Source organism: Thunnus thynnus, chromosome 23, assembly GCF_963924715.1.
Source record: "Thunnus thynnus chromosome 23, fThuThy2.1, whole genome shotgun sequence".
Taxonomy (NCBI): domain Eukaryota; kingdom Metazoa; phylum Chordata; class Actinopteri; order Scombriformes; family Scombridae; genus Thunnus; species Thunnus thynnus.
In genome coordinates this window covers 14551862-14574254 of record NC_089539.1, presented here as the reverse complement: position 1 = coordinate 14574254, position 22393 = coordinate 14551862, and the positions used below count along the sequence as shown (strand labels likewise).

Here is a 22393-nt window from a genome sequence, read left to right as displayed (position 1 = left end):
CGTGTGTGCATTTGTACACAAATGCACATACACACACACACACACACACACGCAACTCTTCTACTACAGAGTTCCTCAGAGATTGTTGTCATAGTGATGACCCCCGGCCTAATGGGGTCCTGGGAAATGTCCTGAAATGGCTTTGAGAGAGAGAGAGTAGGATTACACAATTTTCTGACCATCGTAAATTCAAAACAAATTTTTGTACACCTACTAATTTGCCATTTCTTCTTTCAAATTTTATGTGAAGTTTGAAATGGAATGAGATCAAGGCGATAGTGTTAAACTATTATGCTCCCATGTAAACAAAACAGAGCATAGTTTCAGTCCTCTCTCTCCCTTAATAGTACTAAAATTTTTTTAAACATGAAATATATTTAGCTCCCTCCATCAATCTATCCATCCATTCTGAGTCCCTGCTCCTCCTCCTGTTCCCACTGTTTTCCCTTGGAGACACACACACACACAGAGGGCCAGAGGTTTGGGACAGAAGGCCAGCCAGGTCTCACCAGAGTCCAGCCTCATCCCTGGGAAGAATCTGCTGAACCTGAAGCTGTAGGCTGGAGCATCTGCATGTGTCCAAGTTTACCAAAATAGCTTCAAAAGCAGATAGAGAAGTGATGGTATCAGAACAGATGCGATTTAGGTGGTAGGAAACTTTATGTCATAATGGAAAATATAAAGGACATTTACTTGTGCATTTTCCTGTGACAAGTCTTGTACAGGAGAATATCAACATACTAGCCTATTTGTTAGATTCATACCTTGTAAGTTGGCTTAGTAAAAATTACCTTAGCATTTTTTTTTAATTAATTTTTTGGATGGAGTCCAAAGACGGAATGAGACGTGACATCCTAAAATAAAGGCTTTAGTGCCAAAAATGCTGCTATTTAATAAAATCAAACTTTTGAAAAAAGGACATTTTAATCTAAAAGTGACATTAACAAAAAAAAAAAAAGCTTCCGAACAAAATCATACTGTGTACTTTTATTGTTTCACTTATATATTTTGCTATCCTTACTGATATAATTGTTTATTTATTTATATATAATTCATTTAATATTGCTAATTTTAGAATTTTGTAGAGTAAGGCCATTGTCAGCTGCTATAAGGTCAGGGTCAAGGTCACTTTTATTGTCTCCCTCAGGAGAAATTCGTCTCGGATAAAGGAAATTGCTGCAACATCGTCACAATTTTAAGACATGAGCAGACACTGGACTACAATAAAAAATTACCAGCAAATTCATATAAAAACTAAAATCTACAATCAACTTGTCCACAAAGGCCAGCCAATACCAACACAACATTCTTTACTCTATATTCAAACGATCTAAAGGATCATTACTTGGTATAGAGAGCCTATATTTTTAAGGTGCTGAATATTTAACATGGGTTTAAATTTCTCTTAATTTGTTTTACTCAAATGATCTGTCTTTAACAGCCAGTGAAAAGTGTTGTTAATGTTAAAAGCCCATGACAGAGTTGGATAGGCTCATGCATACAGTGGCTGTGTTGAGATTTTTTTGTTGATGTGAGTCTACAGCAGGTCCAGCTAAACAAACAAATCTCTCAGCATGGAGACGGGCTGTGTCATGCTACCATTAGGCCAGTTATGCACACACACACACACACACACATGCACACATATCCAGGGCCATGGGAATCAGTCATCCATAAAGCCACAACTTCTGTGGTTCCACTGACGGTCAGTATCTGTAAATGCTGAGAACATGATTTTAAAGAAGGGTTAGGAAGTGTTTATTTAAGTTGGATTTTCAGAGCGCTACAGTATAATTGTACCTGTCAGCATCACTACAACAAAAATGACTCATAAATCACAACTGACATCAGATTACAACTGCTAGATATTTATAAAAGACTCATGCTTTGATTTTTTTTTTGTTCTTAATGACGTGATTATCACACAAACTACAATTTGGAAATGTTTCTTTTCCCACACTTAGAAATATTCAAGAGGCCTGACAATGTTATAAAGAACATTGACAAAAAAAATACACACCAAGTGGAAAACATTAGAATTCATAATTAAAGACAATAACAGAGCAAGAACTGATGGAAAGCATCCAATTCCTGAAAAAAGGCCATCATGATCAAATATTCTGACCATAAATTCAAATTGGGTATACTCAAATCATAATACGGAGGATTTGCACAGTTTGTGAGCCAGACAACTTGAAAGGCAAGTTGATTTTCAGGCCAGGGATTCTGCACCTGAACGGGTTGCTCAGGAAGCTGTCGAAAACCCGTTCTGTTTCCTCTTCCTGTCTCTCTAACTAACCTCCTCTCATTTCAATTCAAGTCATCCAGTGCGCTTTATTGGCACAAAAGTATCCAGCTTAAAGATAAAGATCAAGATTTTCACATTAAAGACCTGTCTTCCTTTTCTATCTGTGTGTGTGTGTCAGTTTCAGAGCCTTCGAGAATTGATTGTTTTTATATTCTTCAATCGTACTGCAGACCCTCCGACGCACAGTGAGTATTAGTAGTCTATGCGGAAGTAATTAATCTCATACACACACACACACACACGCGCACGCATGCACGCACACACACACAAATACACACATATCCTCCTCTCAAATACACAAAAGCCCTCCATCACTCTCTTTCACATACACACAGATACACACATACCCGGGCTGTGTATCTGCTGGTGACAGGCAGACAGTGTGGCGCTCAGAAAAATAAAACAGAGAAAAACATCTGGTAGGAACAGCTCAGCCTGACACACACACACACACACACACACACACACAAACACAGACACACTTCTCTCTGCCTCCTTTCCTTCCGTTCATACAGACCCATAAAGGGCAAAATCCATAAGAGGCTAAACTAATCTGGTTAGTGACTAGGAAGAAATGAGAGGGAAAAGATGAGAGACAGAGAGAGAAGAGGAGGATGGATGGATGAAAGAGAGAGAGAGGGAGAGAAAGAGAGACAGACTAAAGAGACAGAGTGAGAGAGAAAAGAAGGCAGACAGAATGACAGAAAGGTGAGTATGTGGGAGCAATAATTCAGTTAACTGTGATAGGTCAACCAAACCGCCTATCCATCAACTAGGCCAATCAGATTATAGTATCGACATTCTACCATACAGGGGACAATGTTTCCATTTGCCATGACCTTCTGTGTATGTGTGTGTGTGTGTGCTGCAAGACAGGATTAGCCGTAATGCTGTTTTTTCTTTTTTTTTTTTTTTTCTGAAAGAACACGCAGATACATCATGGTCTAGTGTGCATGTGTGTGTGTGTGTGTGTGCGTGTGTGTGTCTTTAATGCAGTACTTTATAGATCTAGAAGAAGAGGAGAAGGCCTTGAACAGACTGTACCAGCTACTCAACCATGAAAGTGCAGAAGAGAACTGCCACCAAGATTAAATTTTGATTTCAAAATTGCTTTCTTATTCAAACGTTCGCAGTCAGGGAAAAACACTCAACACACAAGGAGAACGCATGTAAAATCATAACTGCGTAAATATCTGGTTCATTCAGTTTGTAATTTAAGATTATATTCAATCTTAAAATCCAACTCTAGTGTTGTTTTTAACTTGTCATGATACAAATCTGATGTCCTCACGCCATGCCGTGCCATGTCAACTTTTTTCTGCTGCTTATACAGGAAACATTTTTGTTCAAAGTTTGCACTGCCAACATCCTGTAAGGATTTATTCAGATGCAGAAACTGTTACAATCTGCTCCTCGGTACCTCTCTGCAGCCACACTCTCTCATCTCCAGCCCCCTGCATTGCTCTCTGTCTCACTTCTCCCAGGTCATGTGCTTTCCTCCAACTCCCCAGACCTGCCATCCTCAAGCTGTCCACCAGATGCCCTCGAACTTTCCCTCCTTTGCCCATCTACACACCTGTTCCCACTTGTCATCAGTCCTGCAGTTACCTGGCCTACTCCGCCCATTCCTCATCTGCAACTCATTCCCTCATCAGACACTCATTACTTGTACATTTCCTTTGTTGGCTGCCAGTTCGTCGTTGTTGCTTCCTTGGACGTTTATGTTCTAGTCAACTTTATTCTATCTGTTCCTGTGGTTTAGACCTTCAGCCTGTTTTTTGATCTGCCTTTTCCCCTTTTGGATTTGTTTGCCTGATTTAAACTGCCTTCATGTAAGCCTGACTTTTAAAGCCGATTTCATTCATTCATTCATTCCTGTCTGTGGTGTCTGCACTTGAGTCCTCCACCGGTGTGCCCTGTATACTCATTCGTGACAGAAACAGCAGTGAAACTCAGTGCAAGGGTCTGGAGTTGTGCGCATTGCTAGTGTGCATCCTATTAGCAGGTTAATGATGCAAGTTTGGTTGAGGATGAAGAAACACAAACGGAGTGCTGTAAACTGTAGGATAAAAAGAGTGAGAAAATCTCACACACACACACACATAAACAGACATACAATTAAAGGAACGTTCAGCTTGATTACCACGTAAGTCTTACTTTTGTACATATCCCTACCAGTAATAACCCAAAATAATTGCTGAGATCTGGGAACGTGGTAATGTTGCCAGAAAGAAGCCCACCGGTGCAAGAAACACAAGCAGTCAGACAGTGGAGATTATAAACATTTCATGAGGACTCACTTTCAGCTTTACCTCCTAATTAAGTACAGATAATCTAGCTAAGCTGCTTTGTCACCACATGTCTGATTGTCTGACCACTTGTGTTGTTACACTCTGTTGAAGCGATGTCACCGTGTTTCCCTGATCTCAGCACTGTTATCACAGCTAATAAACACAGCTACAAAAACAAGACCCGAGCTGAATAAACTGGCATTATCGTTATATATGTAAGATAGGTGCTGTATATAAGTCATATGTAAGTCAACAGCACCTGGGATTTGAACCACCAACCACATCTTGCCAACCTGAAACCAGCCACCAGCTCATGTGAGGCTCTAACTCAACAAGACTAGAGACTCAGACAAAAACAGAATATTGTCTGGCAGATCTGTTAGATCCACTGACAACTTTTACTTTGAGACTCAGTTAAGTTATGAGGACTTTACTTTAAACTCCTTCTTCTTCGTCTCGCCAACATCTAACTCATTTTCTCCCAATTTATTCTTTTTGTCTCTCTCTTTTTTTTGTCTCTCTGTCATTCCTCTGTTCTGTCCTCACCTCCTCTCTCTTTCTTCCCCTCATCTCTCTCCCTCCCTCTTTCTCTGTGGGTGCCAACCAGAAGTTACCATAGAGACCAAGATGGGTTCCGACGTTACCATGGAAACTGTGGGCTGCAGCAGCACCACCAGCAGCAGCAGCAGCAGCAGACTCTCTTTCTCTCTCACACACACATACACACACAGATGACACTGATCAGTATTGTACCAAGAATATCCACAGCACATAGTCCTAATTACTGCTCTTCTGTCAGCATCCAGACATCTATTGTGTGTCTGTATGTGTGCACAAGTATACCAATGTGTTTGATTGTGTAGGTTTGTATGTGCACGTCTGTTCCAGTGATCCTTATCATATACTTTCTTACCACTTGCCACCAGTTGATAGTATTCAACTTTCAAAACTTTATGAAACGAATATGAAACTTAAATGTCACTCCGCACAGGCATTATGTCTACAACAGCTTCCATTGCTGTCTACAACAACATAGAACACTATTTCAGTCATAAGATAGAAGTATGATTGGAAGGAGATGGGTTAAAAAAGCTTTTTTTACACACTTAAGAACAAACAACATACAGTAAACTGTGCAAAGGTGTGAATGACTCAACATGAGCACGGCTTATATGTAATTTTCTCATCACTGTTTAATAGAAGTGTTAATGAAACTTGAATCTTGTGTTATGTTTTGGGTCAGTGAGCATAAATTGGTCTGTATTTTTTTCTGTTATTGTAATTGGTACAGCATGGAGCTCAACAAAGACCTATGATCAAATGTGACAGTGCTCAAGAAAACAGCTGCAGATTAATAGTGTCAAACCGTCTTTAATGTGAAATCTACAACAGTGAAACACTTAGCTCAATGTCTTAGTGCTTCAGACAGATCGCTACTTGCATAGACAAGTTCAACTCATGAAAATTGATAAGGGTAAAGATTATATCTACTTACATTATGGCCAGGGAGTTATAAAACAGTGGTTCTACCAAAAGTCCACCCAGTTTATGGAGCTCCCAGCAAATGTAGTTTAAGTGGGATGACCCCAGGTGTGAATGTGTGTATTGAATTTGTGTCTGAATGTACTGTATGGTCTATACTTCACACTATGAAACTACACATAGAAGAAATTCAGCCTTCAGCCAGTGTGTATTTCAACAGAATGGCAGAACACATTATTTAATTTAAACAGGAATAACCATCCTAAGAATCCAACCTGACATCCCCACTGGCGACACTGTGAGAGACAGACAAGTGATCTCTGAAAAGCAAAGTGCAGAACCACCTCAGGAAAGAGCACTAAGCTACTGTAACACACACACACACACACACACAAAAAGGATTCTCTAGGATTTCCCCTTTAGACATAGCCTTTCTTTTGTCACACCACCTGAGAATCATGTTGCTGAAATGCAACAAATCCCAACACATGAGAAAACATGCTGTTAACATGCCAGCAGCGCACGTTCAACATGGGTCTCATTAACAGACCTAAGCTCCAATCTGTGGGCCTCTGGACAAGGATTATGTTGGTGAGATTACACTTGTGTGTGTGTGTGTGTGTGCGTATGTGGAGGAAAGGCACAGACAGATTGTATTATGGTCATCAGCAACCCCTGACCCTTGAAAAGAGGATAGATCACCTTAAACCAGTGGATTTTGGATTCATGCACACATACAGCCGTAGCATATGCTTGTGAACCAAACACATCCATGTCTTATGTGTCTTATTGTGCATGCGTTTAACAATAACGTGGCTGATGAACTTGAAAATGCTAGTTTAGACTGAACATATTCTCAAAGTAAACCTTGCATCTGCATTAATGTGGACACCGCCTTATTAAACACATTTTTCTTCTTCTGTTTGTCTTTGGGTTCCTACAGCCTTCTGAATATCAAAGTTTACAGAGAGACACAAACTCAGTTTCCAGGCAACAGGCACCAGCACTAGCAGACCAACAGAGACAGCAAGACAGAAAGCAAGCATGAAGGAAAACAATTTATGTAGGACTGTATTTGTGATACAGACAAATCTGCGGGCCCATCATTACCTTTCGTACAAATAGAGACAACTGATGAGCTATTTCCTGTCATGCAAGTGCCAAAAAAAAAAACCTGCATGTTGGTGGTCAGCAACTTTAAAGCAAGAGGAGACATGATGTCATCCTGTGGTGTCATCCTCAAAAAACTTTTCAGGCTTGGTGTTCTAGGGCCCGAAGACAAAGAGAAAACAAGAGAGATGTCTAATTGTGTGGAGACAAAACTTTCAGCACCTGTCACATGTTAACTATACTAACTATCTACACACACACACACACACACACACACACAGACCTCTAATCTCAGTTTGGCTTTGTCACACGCAGAAAATATCATGTTATTTCCTTCTAACTTTATCAATTTCTCTCATTTTCTCCACACATGCATAGACACAGAAACATACAATCTGTCCCCCTTCAGGTTCAACCTCTCTGTCTGCTGTCTTTGAGCAAACAGGCACTAAGTGGGTTACCGTCAAGCTTTTATTTGTCTAAATTAATAATTCATTCATTCACTTTCTTCGTGTGCTTTTCTTGTTCTGTGTTATGAGGCACAGAGCCTATCCCGGTGCAGAAAGACTGCAAAATACCCTGCATAGTTTACCGGTCCAATCATTGGCCTAATGCACAAACAAATCCAGTCTCACATCCAGAGAGCCAGGTTAAAATCAACATGACCTGCATGTGTTTGGACTGTGGGAAGAAAACCATATTGCAGGTAAAACAAACATTTAAAAAAGTCTGCAAATACAGACAGGGGTGTAGAAAACAGGAGACAATATTTAGAGAGGGATGGCGGAATAGAGAGAAGAGGGAATTGAAAGACAGAGCAACAAATATATAGACAGAGGAGAAGGAGAGAGAGAGAGAGAAACAGAGTAATTGGTCTAAAAATAAAAGAACACAGGAGCATAAATCATCTCATATAGACAGCCAGTGTGTGTATGTGTGTGTGTGTGTGTGTGTGTGTGTGTGTGTTGGTGTCTGAGGGGAGGGCACTGTAACTGGTACCCTTGAGAGACAAGAAGGAGAGCGCAAGATACTGTATATAAAGAGAAGGAAAATGAAAAACCCAAGGTGAAGGGGTAGAGAAATACCGTTCCTTTACTTCCTTTACTTTCACTCCATCCCTCCAGCTAACAACACACTCTCTTTCTTTTTTTCCTCTCTCTCCAGTGTAAAATGCTACTTCCTCAGTTCAGCATTCGTGTGTGTGTGTCTGTGTGTGTGTGCTGACTTATCACGACTTCTCCCGCCTCACCGTGCAGGGAGACAGATGCCGCATGGCCACCCCACACACACTCACACGTGTACACACGGTGACAGTCATGCATTCATCTATATGCGCGCGCTCTCGCACATAAACACTCACTCACACGCACACAGGTGGAGGTACAAATGAAGACAAAGTGAAGTGACACACAAACACACAGATCACTGTAGTGCATCAAGATCAGAGTAGCTGCTTGCTAAACTGACAGGACAAGATAGATTACTATACTCTGTAACTTACTGCATGACTCATGGTACGGAGCGCGCGCGTGTGTGTGTGTGTGTGTGCGTGCGTGTGAGTCATCTAATATGCCTCTTGGGTTGATCGAGCTGTTGTGACTTATAAGGAAGTGAGAGACTGAAAGGTGGTATACAATGACAAGAACACACTAGTATATTAAAAACTTGAATATTCATGAGTTGTTTACAAATGTCTTCCAATTATAGCTACAGTTTGATGTGACGTCACATCCTCTGCATTTATTCAGTCATCCACAGGAATAAGAGTGCAGCACCAGGGCCTGAGTTTCAGTGCATATTGCAGGTGCATCGATTCACTGATTCCCGCAAATGTAGAACTTATAATGTGGGAAATTCCTGCACACATTTACAGTGACGTCTAATAATGTTCAGCCAACGTTTGCGCCGACGCAGAATGCTGAACAACTGGCCAGAAGTGCCGCATCAGACAAACCGACTCCCGCCCTGGCGTAGTCTCTATCCCTCTCTCTACAAGGGTACGAGCCCCTCTGCTGTTGCAGCATCTGTCGCCAGCATAGGTTTCAATGATATGAACTTGAAGGCCAACATGGACCGCTGGCTAAAACAATAACACATAAAAAAAGTTGATATTATGTGGAAGGAGATGAAGCAGGGGAGACAGAGTACAAGGAAAGAACAGAGCATGGAGACAAGAGAGAAGAAGGAGCCACCAGGACACTGATGCAGCTCAAAGAGATGACCATTGTGGCTTTGTTCAGATTGCAGGCAAATCAGATTAGTTCCTCAAATCAGGTCTTTCAGACAGACTGTCCACACAGTTATTTGCAAGTGGATTTGTGTCCAGACATCACCAACCTATCTGCATGGGTTGCTGTGGTAATGACGTAGGTGTCAGCGACTGTGTACGCTGGCACAGCTTTCTGAACGCAGAAGCATGAGAATTGGCGACCCATCATCCCTAAAAAGTGCCAGCATTATTTCAGTGTCTGTGCACGGACTGTTGTTCTCTGTGTTGCCCTCCATACTGCTCTGCTAACAGCAGCATGGACTCTCACCCACTCCGATGCACTGTTCTGTCACTCTGGATTTGACGTCATTGTGTGTTGCATTGCAAGTGATGCGAAAGTGACTTTAAAATCCGATTAGGCATCAACTTCTATAATGCAAAAATTTTGTTTTTGTTGGAAGATGACATTCTTGGGTCTGGAAACTTGATGTAGGCACTTGCTCTTATTTTCTGATTTTTTATAGGCTAAGCAATCAATTAATCAAAGAAATAATCTATAAATTAATTTAAAAAATAAGAGAATCTTTTGTTGCAGCCCTATCATACATTTATGACTGTTATTCTGCTGTTATCACCACAATCTTGACAACCCTGTCTCCTAAAAATGACTTATTTACTTATTTTTAGGGAACAGAATTGATATCATTCTCTCTCTTCGTCATCCCAACCCTCTTCCCGTAACACTGTGCTTGTTAGCACATTCTTTCATCCACTACCTCCTCCTCTCCCTCTCCTTACTTCCCCTTTTCTGTCCATCTCCACCTCTCTCCTCGCTGTCTTTCTCTCGGACTTCCTTCTCCTTTTTTGTCCATTTGTTTTTGTCCTTCTGGCCCTCCATGTCCCTCACTGTCTGTTTCTCTGTTCTCTGTGTTCCCAATCAATTATCCTGTCTGCATACCAGAAAGATACAGAAAGAGTGGGATGAAAGGACGGGTTGAAGCAACAGAGCGATCACCGAGACAAATAATGAAAGAAAGCTGCACCGGTGTCATTGAGCTAGTGACATCAGTAGCAGCCTAAATGTGCCCTGAATGACCAATCACTGACTTTTTTTCCCAATCAGAGCTCCCAGGGACATGAAGCCTTAGTGGCTATAAAATGTGTCATTTCAGATTATTTTTCTTGCATCAGACCTGGATTATGAGGAACACTGTCTGAAAAAATCCTCAACATTAGTACAGAAAGTTTTTTTTTTTAGCTAAAGGGCAGCATGATTTTACTTGATGATATGTACAGTACACACATGCAGGCTTGCACACAAAGACGCTGGAAGCAAAACATCAAGGACAAAGAACGACACAAGATATTGAGGTAAACAAACATGAACAGAAATACACACAACAACCTTAAATATGACACTTCTACTACAAAGTCGTTGTTTTAAAGTGATTTCATTAACATGATTTTAACCAGTAGTCGCAAAGACGGCGACATGGGAGCACAGACAAATATATACACACAAGCACGGTGACAATGTGGGGTATGTGCTGTGTGTGTCTGAGAGGAGTTTTGCCCCCCAGCTCTTTACCTACTGAGATCAAACACTGTATGAGTGTGAGTGTGTGTGTGTGTGTGTGTGTGTGTGTGTGTGCATAGACGTGCATGTGTGTGAATCCCACTGTGTTGACATATGGTCTCCTCAGAGTTGATAGCCATGGAAGTGCGGGAAATGTAGTTCTATGAAGCTTTAAACAACAGGTAAAACGTTATAAACAGAAGTAGGATCGATTGCTTATTTTGAAATGCAACCTGATGTACACGCTTGGAAGGGAAAAAAAATATGCATATCAATAGATATTATGTTTTTACTCCAATATTTGCTTTCAGTTTACTGCACTGTACCTCTAATACTTGTTTTCAGCAGCTTTGGCATTGGTAAACGATTAGAAACACGACAGCACTGATTTTCCCTAGAATCACCAGGAAATATTGATTTACTACGTGTGAAACAGAATTACTTCCATGTCATGCTGTTTTTTTGAGATTTCAATATCCAAAATCTTGGGGGGAGCGAGTGTCTCGTAGAAGACAAATGAAAGAAAATCCTTAGTCTCTCTCACTCTCTCTCTCTCTCTTGCTCTGTCCCCATGTTGAATTGCTTGTATTGCTCCTATCAGAACCAAACACACCACTCTATCTCCCTGCAGAGCGCTGGAAAAGCCCTGTCTGTGAATGAATGTGTGTGTGTGTGTGTGTGTGTGTGCGTGTTTGCTTGTGTGTTGAGAATTGCTCCATCATTCCTCCCCTGGTTAATGTCCAGTAGAGCGAGACCAGAGCACAACACAGTGAAAATGGAGAAACAGAGATACAATAGGAAAACACTGACATCAGAGGGAGACAGAGAATGATATTAAGGTGTGAATCCATAGCTTTAAGAGCACTGTAACTGATACGCCCATTATTTCTAATGGCATCTGGAATCAATAACAATTCCCCAGAGTAAACAACACATGCTTTCATTACAGGCTCATTATGTGTACTAAAATGTGTATTTATAAGCTAAACTCAACTATGTCTCTGATTTGTTAGATTTTGTTTTAGGTCTAATAACATTGCAAAAGCAAAATATGTACTTTTAAAACAGTTTTCCACTATATCGACTGTAGAAAAAGATATTACTCAAATGTTTTTCAAAATATCAGGATACCTGTTGTATATTATCATTAGTGGTATACATGTGCAATAGTATGTAATATATGTTTTGTAAAAACAAATGGGCCTCCAACAGGTGTCCCTCTTGAATTTGTTAACCAGAAAGCAGCATTAATTGATTTTCTGGCCTCTTGGGGGCAACATTACATAATATATTATAAATTCAAAATTTATATTCAGTCTTTTTTATGCTCTGTTTTTGGTCTCCACCAACTCCTTTCTCCTTAGCAACTAAATGTCCCACTATGTTCAAAAAAAGGGATGTTGCAAGCTGTAAAACCATGAAGCTAAAAACCTCTGTGAAGCTGAGGGGAACTGCAGAGTTGAGTGATAATTCTCTGTTTGTCACTACGAGCGACTGCTTTCATGTTACACATTTGATCTATTGTTAACATAGAAATATTGATTAGTACAGCTTTAAATATCTAAGATTTTTTTCATAATTTACTTATATTTATTTATTTATTTTATCATTACTTCTATATTTTTTGTAGCTTTCTTTGACTACTATTACTATTACTTTAGTTTAGTATGCTTTTTCTTGCTTATTTCACATCTGCTGTAATAAACTAAATGTTATTTGCAAGCAGGAAAGATACTAATCATTAAACAAATCAGCTTCCTACAAAGCACATTATCTGACTGTATAAAATCAGTAAAGAATAACAGCTTAGGTTTTATGGCTTTATTTTCAGGTTAATACTGCATAAACAAATGCTAGAAAAAAGTTTTCCTGAAGGAGTTTATAAACATAAAAATAGCAGGGAACTATGGCAACTAGAGATCTCTGGTTCCTTTATGCCAATTAAGAGTCAATATCCTCAAGCAGTCCGATTTCTAAGCTGAAATTGAGGAACTGTGGGTAATATGAGTACATGATGGCTCTAAATGAACTTCGATTTGAGTTAAAACCTCACCCCCTGACCTCCTGAATGTTTATTGAGGAAATATGATTAAAGAGAAAAAAAAACAAACTTGTGGACCTCTCCTACTGGGTGCCATAGCAATGCCACCATGACACCCAAACAAGATTAGTTGCTAACACCCACTCCCCTGCTGTTACCATAGTAGCACTGTTGAAACAGCGACCCACAAGCTATAAAAAGACAAACTTAACTTCAAGAAAGCAAGAAGTGAAATAGAAAAGAAAAGTAATTAAAATAAGGAGAAGGGGAGGACACACAGAAGAAACGTTACCAACTCATCTTTTGTTGGTATTTAACATATTTGATTTGACTAAAGCACGTTTTAGAGAAAGAACAAGAAAAGTAGAGATACAGGAAAGAGCTGAGGAGGACTATTAAAAAGGCTAACAGGGTTATTAATCAGGACGGATGAGAACAAAATTCATTTCTCTTTTTCTTCCTTCACCGTTGAAACCTCAGCGGATCTGTCCTCACCTTGTCTCTTTTCAACCTCTGCATTCTCCTTTTTTTTCCTATCACTTCTTCTCTCTGACTCAATGAAACTCAACCTCCACCACTTTCTTCATCGAGCTGAAAGGAACATCTGGCTTTGTGTGCAGCCTCTTTCTTTAGCTCCCTCTTTCACTGTCTATTCTTCTTTCTCTCTCTCTCTCACTACAGTAGCTTGTTTTCTAACTATCATGTATAACTTTCAGGCTTCAACTGGGGGTGTGATATATCATATTGTCATATTTATATGGTATTATGTACAGCATAAAAAGGAAAAAAAAACATATGTGTAAAAGTAAATATATTGTCACTGCTGGCTCTGCTGTGGAGGACTCTTTCAAGAACGGAACGGCGTGTGGAAATGCTAACATTACTTTCATAAATAAAGAGCAGAAGCACAACATGACACGCCAAACGCCGTCATATAGCAACATTAACACTGGCCGTGTCAGGATCGGATTTGGCTCAGATGACAAAGACTTATTCATCATGACATTGTGTGTTCACATTGGGCTCATTCATCAGAGCAACATATCGCAATGTCATGGAAAAAAAAAAGTGTTTTAGCTTGGCAGGATTATTAGGAAACTTCTAAGGAAATACATTGGCTAATCACAAAAATTCTAATCATAAAACGGTGAAATGTTTCTTAATCTGCCTATTATGATAAGGGCTTTTACTCCCCATGAGTGAAGCAATACAGCACAAACCCACACACAAACAGACAAGGATGCAGCATGGATGGATGTAGGACACAGTCAGGGGTAGAGAGTTCGAAAGAGTATCGTGATATGTCCGTAAGACGTGAGGAGGCGATGGGGGGGGGGGGGGGGGGGATGCAAAAAGAGGAAGAGCTGAGTGAATCTGCGGAGCATCGCATTAGTTCAGGCAGAGCGCTGGAGTCACACACGCCATCAGCTGATCGCTATCAGCTGACTCGGTTTATATAATCTGACAAGCTCGCTCGCTCTCTCACTCTCCTCTGATCATTCATGCCACTGCTGCTGTGACTGGTTATGCTAATTTATTCCTCCAGCACCCCCTAGCATCATCCTGTTATGATTCCTTACTAAACATAACTTGTGATAGCATCTTCTTGCCCTGTGCATTATGTATACTCCGCAGCTCAGTGATACTGTATGTGTCTGCTGGGCTCTGGTCTGTATTTCCTGCAAGAAAGAAACCTTAGCAACAAATATAACAGTGTAATCATTTTCCTTTTGCAACAAATGGTGCATTCTCCCATGGTGTACTGTAAGTGCTCTGACTGAAGTATTTCTACCTTTCCACTGTCCTGTAATAACAAACATGCCATCTTTCCTCACCTCTTCTCTTCCTTCTTCACTATTGTAACCAATCAAAATATAGAAGCATCTAAGTTTTCACTCACTGCGGCGACCGAGAGGGACAATATGTTCTGTTTCGAGCAGTTTGTGCGCGCTGTATGTTTTTCTTAGATCAAAGACGAAACAAAACGCACACACCACCTACACTCTCCCTTTCAGCTCAGTGGGGAACACAATGGATGCGGCTTGTGGCCCTGTTTCATACTGTACAGACATGGTCATCATTAACCACATGAAAGACACACACACACACACACACACACAGACACATTCGTAAAATCTCAGACATAACTCACTATCTCAGACCACACAGAAATCCAACACCCACACTCACCGGTCCATACGACATAATTAAGGGAAACTGTTTGTATGTGTGTGGTGTGTGTGTGTGTGTGTGTGTGTGACTGTGTATATATGTTGGAGAAAGTGAAGTGAAAATGGGGGAAAACAGGAAAGCAAGGTAAAGTGACAACCGGAAAAGTAGAACAATGGAAAGGAAAAGAAAAGAGAGAAAAGATGTGAGCAGAAAGTAGCGCAAACTGTACCTGCTGAAACTTTTAAAAAAAGCTTTTCAAAAAAAGGACTTTTGTCTCTTTACAAACTTTCAGAAAACATGTGGAACATCACAGCTTTTGTATTGACCTGCACATCAAACTGTGTTAAAACAGTGGGACCAGCAGAAAGCTTCGGCACACTGTCGTCCTGTGGTGATCAGTTTGATGTGGCTCTGATGTGATTTTTTTTGACTGTAGTAGTGGTACAGGGGCAGAGTTTGGTGCTGACTGGGGTCTTTGTGAAAAAAAAACAACAACAAAAAAAAAAACGTTCAGCTGATCTGTACTTTTACTGATTCAGCTTGTGGTACAGCAGGACAGTGTGTGTAAGTGCTTGTGTGTGTTTGGGTGTGTGCATGTTTCTGTGGGTCTGAGCACTTGGTTGTTTTTTTGTTTTTTTTTATGTGCACGTCAATAGTTGCTTGGAAAATTTCCAACCTTTCTTTTTTTGCCTTTCATAACGCATACCTATGTATGTGTGTGTGCACGGGTGTCAGCCTTTTCACCACGATCATCACTTTACCCTCACCTTAATTCAAAAGTCCTTAGTAAGGTAACTCTGAACTGACTTGTCTTATAATGCTCTTGGACTGCTACTCTACGCACTCTGCTGCATCCTGAGGTGTCATACTCGGGGGGGGGGGGGGGGGGGGGGAACAAGCTGAGGGAGGGCCCCTTAAGAATAAAAACACTTTTTGTGGAGTGTTTATTTCATAAATTTCTGGCTCTGGTTTTGAAACAGGGCTCGGGGGAAAAAAACTACAAACTGGAAACAAACAAAAACCTGCTCAAAAGTGGGACAAAACAATTGTTGTCTTATCTGAGACCACCCACAGAAAAAAGGGATGTGTACACATGTTTATAACCACATTTGTTTATAGACAAATTGTCCCTATCAGAGAACTACAGTTGAAACTATGGGTGTGGTGGAGGTGTTAAAAACAACAGAATACCACCCAAAAATTTAAATTTACAGATCTAATGATGGTGTTTACGGCATAATGTGGTGCATGGATGTAACGGTCATGTGGTGGGACTTGAGCTGTGCATAGGGCTCATAATAGTAAGCTACAAACCAGACTCAACCACTTTTATACATTCACTCCAGAGCGTTCTTCTTACTTAAAAACAACTGCTTGGTGAGACTGAGATAGAAGGAACACAGTGAGAAAGGAAAGAAAACAGGGAAAGTTGGACGTGAGGATGACAAACGGAAAAAATGAACGCGGCAACAAAAGTAATGGTGTGTAATAGTGAATAATTACACTTTCTCTGTCTTTAAAACCATTTTATAACTGTGTTAAACCAAGTGTATTTTGAGCTCCTGATGCAACAGCTTTTTAGTGAACACCCTCCTGGTATGGTTCATATTATCATCAGTTAATTCAATTACGTACAAAAGTGTAGAAGTGTGGATATCAGTCAAAAGGAAGGACAGGAAAGAAAGGACAAGAAAAACTAAAAGTACTCATCCTTGAATTCTCGAGCAATGATACACCTACACAGGTTCAACATGCGATAATGATTCATTTCATGTCGCCGCAATTAACTTTAATGTGACACATGATGCTGCATGCAGCCCGGGAGTCTAAATGAAGTAAGAAAGCACTGCTTAGGGAGAGATGGGAGAGAGAGAGAGAAAGAGGGATGGAGGGAAAGACGGGTAATAAAATTAGTCTAGTTTTCTCATGAGCTCTTTCCGTCTCCTCGCTGTCATTTTACCCTTGCTGTCACTTACCCCACAATGTGTCCCTGCTGTATGTGCGTGTGTGTGTGTGTGTGTATTTGTGAGTATGGTGCTGAGAGTGTGTGATGAGCCATGAATGATAATGGATATCGGACCGTCAGACACATACAAACACACACAGTTGGGCCAGACAGCAGTATATCACACAGATAGTCTGGATACAAGGACACGCTCTGCTTTTCTCTCTCTTCTTCTCTCTCACTCTTCTTCTCTCTCACTCTCTCACTCACTCTCTTACTGTGTCTTTCAGTCTCTCTTCACATACAGTATTCTGCCTCTCTAAATCACACACACTTTTTTTTTTTCTTGTGTGTGTGTGTGTGTGTGTGTTTTAGCCGTCTCCATTATAACTTTCTTTGCAAACTTTCTCTGCATGCGATGCCTTTGGATTTGCTTTTTGTGCGTTCGTGTATGTGTGTGTGTGTGTGTGTGTTATACGTCAGCACCAGTGACTTGTTAAAAGCTGTTTTTGCACGCCAACGTTTTTGATTGAATCATTTAGATTGGCTCAGCTTTGGACCCCTTGTGTGCAGTGTGTGTGTGTGTGTGTGTGCGTGCATGTACGTGTGTATGTGTGTGAGAGTTGGCCTCTCATTAACTTTCCACCCAGTGTTGTGATGTAAACCCCCGCTGAGTCTGGCATGTTGACCAGCTCTTGCAATCCATCCCTCCATCATTATCACGCTTTGTTTCCTCTGCTTGACTTTTCTCTGCTTTTTCTTTACTGCCTGCAAGAAGAAGTATTTCTAATTTTCAAATACAGTATGGATGTTTTCCTTTTCCCTGAACAAACAACATAATTCTTACATTTAAAGAGTAACAAATTAAGCACTTTTGGGCTGATTGTGGTGCTACTTAGGGTTACTGGCACAGAAGATGTTTCTTTTGTTTAATTATCCAGAAGAGTAAGAGTTATTTCACCTTTATATGTGTTTGGCGCAAGCATCTTTAATGGAAAATGTGTGTAGTCAACAAGAAAACAGCATGACAGCAGAAATTAAACAGCAGCAAATTCTTACACCTTCATGTTTATTTTATTCTGCTGTAGTAGTGTGTAGCACTTATATTTTGACAAGGTTTGAGAAGGTTTCATGCTGTTGGCACTTACATAGCAAATGATCTCGAGTTTGACACAGTGATGATGAGTCACTGCTGTGGACTGCTGGGATAAGCCTCCCATTGGCTGATTATTACATACTGCTTCCTCTCTCCTCCACCCTCTGTTGCCATTGTTAAAGTCTCAGTCTCTATCGGCGACAGCAGAGGCGAGCGGTCAGGCGAGCGGGCTGTTCTTATGATGGAGAACGTTGACAAAAAAATTCATATTGTGCATAAAACGGGCCATATGAAGAATGTCCTCAATAATGTTTTCCTCCCAGCATTATATTTAGCAGGAGAATACAACAGTTTAAGCCTGCTATAGATTACTCTCATTCTAGTTTGAGGAACAGAACAATTTTTCGTCTACAAGTGAATGAGACCTTTCTCCTGCACTGACAAAGCATGCAGTGGATGCGATGCAACACTACATGATCCCCAATTCATCTCGTAGTTGTGTTTGCGTCCATGATACGAAATGAGCACAAATGTGTGTGTGTGATAAGTTGCTGAGGATGGTCTATCAACATTAAAATAAGTCATATAAAGTCAGAGGTTCCACCGGTATTTACACTCAAAACCCAACCTTCCTGTCATGGTGCTACTGTGTTATTATATTTGTGTGTGTGAATGCAATTAAACTATACTTTAAGATATTTTGAAGCTAGTAGAGCATGTACCATTATGTCAAGTAAAAAATTCCCTTAAATACTGTGATTAAAATGTGATTATGACACAGTTGAGATTAATCCCACTATGAGCATTATCAACATAACACAATCAAAGTTTGTTTCACTGTACCTGCATCAGTGTGTCAATCATATTATGATAAGATCGCTGGTGTACATGTAAACCTAGCCAATTACTTGTTTGCCTTCTTCCCAACCAACACTTTGGAGCACTGCTAGTCACCATGGCAACCTCAACCTCTTCCCTCTATAGGAAGCACATCTGTAAGGCAAAGAGTCCTAATGGTTTGCTGGAGGGTTATGTCACAAGGTTGACCAGACACAGAGATATGCCTCCCGAGAGAAGACAATCTGTACCCGCCTGGACACAAAAACATACGGATATAAAGCAGATAGGCCGAATAAACACACGCAAACATGCAAATGTGGACAGATAAGACAGATTCAGAAGCACACACACACACACACCTGTCCTTCAGTCTGTGTCCCTATGTGAGGACAAACCAATGACAAGAGAGGGAAAACAACAACAATTCAAAGTAAAACAAGGGTGGAATGAATAGAGGATGTATGGAAGGTGGTAAGAGAGGAAAGGAAGCAAAAAGGGACGGAACGATCTATGATTGGCTATAATACAATTATATTAGATTGCTTCTTATAGCATGACATCAAACATTTGCAATATCCATTAACTTCCCCATAAATATTTGCATCTGCTATAAGTATCCATCTAAAAATGAATGCTAGCATTTGTAATTAGGCCTAATTGTATTTAAATATTAGCATGTGATATACTTAGCAAGCTCTCAGAGTAATCAGCATTCAAAGATCATTACCTCTCTCTGTCTTTCTGTCTTTTACTGACCCTCTATTGGTCCATAATCCAAGACCTTCCCTATAAATCTTGTTTTCATCCTTCGCTCTTGCAGTATTTTTTCATCCCTCCATACCTTTCTCTGTCCTTGTACTGTATTCTATGCTACAGCTATTTATTTATCACTCTGACTGTCTTCCTACCTTCCTCTCATTTATGTTTGCTCATTCAATTTTTCATTCCCATAATTGCATATTTACCTTTCCTTTGCGTTTCCAAATCACTATCATCTTCTGTGCCTCTGTGTGTCTATCACTCCATCTACCAAACATATTCACCTATGTAAGTACACACCTTCCCTCCCTCCCTCTTTCCCTCCAGAGCATGCCCATTAGTTCTGCTTGCTTGGTGTTCGATGGAGCCTGTCCCCCACACTGGTCCCCTCGGAGACCCCGCTGGAGCCGCCATGGAACCTCTGATTCATCAACCTCCCTGCAGCTGGCAGGAATTTGTCCCAAGGGGCACGGTCCCTGCTTGGCGCCCGGAGCCAAGATGGCTGATGGGGCAGGAGACGAAAGGAGAGGGGAGAAAGGCAATTGGCAGGTAGGAGCCTTTATAGATAAAAGGAGAAAAAAAGGGTTGTACAAAGAGGTGGAGGATGGAAGAGAAGGGAGGTTTGTGTGTGTGTGTGTGTGTGTGTGTGTGTGGTACTTTGCTTTAGAATAACAGTGAACACCTGTGGCTGTGGCTTTTGTCAAAAAAGTATCTTTTTTTCCTGTCCTCCATTTCTAACACAAACCCTTTAGCAGTGCTCTGTTATCATGTGGCCATCTCCTGCATGTTTGTGTGTGTACTGTATGTGTGTGTCAGAGAGAGAGAGAGAGAGAGGGAGGCAAGCATGGAGCTAAAAGGAGATTTCATGGTACTAAGCTGATACACTAAAAGCACAGTAAAGGGCACTGGGGTTAATAAGCATTCAACAAATGGATTTTATAGGGCTACATGTAATCCTCCAACATACCTACACACTCGAACACACTCACAGACACACACATGCACACTCATACACGGCAGGCTCTTTCTCACAATAACTTATCTAGTTTAAACAACATTGCGACTCTAAAAGAACGGGAGAGAAAAAGGAGGTGATGAAGAGAAGGAGAGGAAGATTAACGAGGAGGAAAAAGGGGGGTTAGCGTATGCAAGCCTGCAGTAAAATGGGACGACTGTGACAGCTGAATTTATAGATTCCTTAGCCCGAAGCTAACTCTTTGAATGCAGATTTGCTTGAAATGTTTGCTCCTAAAATACTGACATTGGCACCGAATCCGAAATCTTGTATCTGGGCAGACTGTCAACACAGCAAAAACATCCTGTGCAACAACCTCCCTCTGCTTTATAGCCATGATGTTTCACACTAGGCCCGCAGGAGCTGCCCGGCGTAACCACAGTCCTCTATCGTTGGCCTCCGAGCAACTCCCCTGAAGCAGCTGAGGTTAAGTGCCTTGCTCAAGAGCCACTTGACAGCAGTTACGGAGCCAGCAGTGAGTGCTGTTCATTCAGGTTCCTAGCCTGGTTTTCCCTGCTGGTCTGGGCACCCAATGCAGTCTACTTCTTTAACAGTCTGGCTGTCACCACCTTGACTTATCTCCATAAAGCTTGGTGTTACTTCCAGGAAGGAAACTCTTTTAGTGCCTAGTCTGACAGTCCTTTTACAGGTGCAGTCTCCTTCCTGAGGAAATTCACCTTTCATCAAACATTGGGCACTATACTAGGGATGCAACTAATGACTGATGACTTAATTGAGCAATCATTTACTCTATAAAATACCATCTGAACAATCACAATTCCCCAGAGCCCAAGAAGACATCCCAAATTTGCTTTTATGTAATCAACAATTCAAAACAGATATTTGATTTACAGTAGTATAAAAATGGGAAAAGCAGTTAATCTTCATATTTGAGAACCTAACTAGTGAATGTTTGGTATTTTTGCTTGATTTATGACTTTAACAATCAATCAAATGACCAAAGTGTCACTGATTAAATTGTAAACTTAAGTTGACCGATCAACTAATCAGTAATCAGTAAGTAAAGAGTTGTGTGTATCGTAAAACTGCGTACCTGGATGCAAACATATGGTAAATCCCTCACTGTTCACATAATTACTAAAACACACAGAGACACACACTAATCTTTACTCTCTGTGTGCTATTTTTCTATAGGACTGGGCTGTGTGCTACTGCATTGATGAGTCATTGATGACACACACACACGCACAGTAAAGATCATTAAGTCTTCTTCTCCCTGTTGTAAATGTGTGAGTGATTTGCGATTAGTGTATTGGAAAGCTCCTACTGTGTCATCTGCCAAAGAGACTCACACAAATACACACACACACATACATACATGCATGGACATATACACACACATGCATATATATACCCACACAGGCAATAAATACACTCACACATTTACATCCACAATTACAAAGACACACAAACACAGAGAAGCGAGCGCTGGGGCCGGAGAATTTGCTGGGGTCTGTTTCAGGCTAGCGGCTCGGGCTAACAATGAGTAGCAAGACCTGTGGGACACAAATGTGTGCTCGCACACACA

General features: G+C 40.8%; 1 protein-coding gene and 1 long non-coding RNA gene across 7 annotated transcripts in view; one reads left to right on the top strand and one right to left on the bottom strand.

The window, feature by feature from the left end:
* Positions 1–22393, bottom strand: part of cacna1c (calcium channel, voltage-dependent, L type, alpha 1C subunit) — a 214674-nt gene that overhangs the window by 80674 nt on the left and 111607 nt on the right. The gene's annotated exons all lie outside the window — the stretch shown is intronic.
* Positions 3405–7002, top strand: LOC137176102 (uncharacterized). Its single transcript, XR_010925804.1, has 3 exons — positions 3405–4140; positions 4856–4914; positions 5207–7002. It is a non-coding gene; the product is annotated as an uncharacterized lncRNA (long non-coding RNA).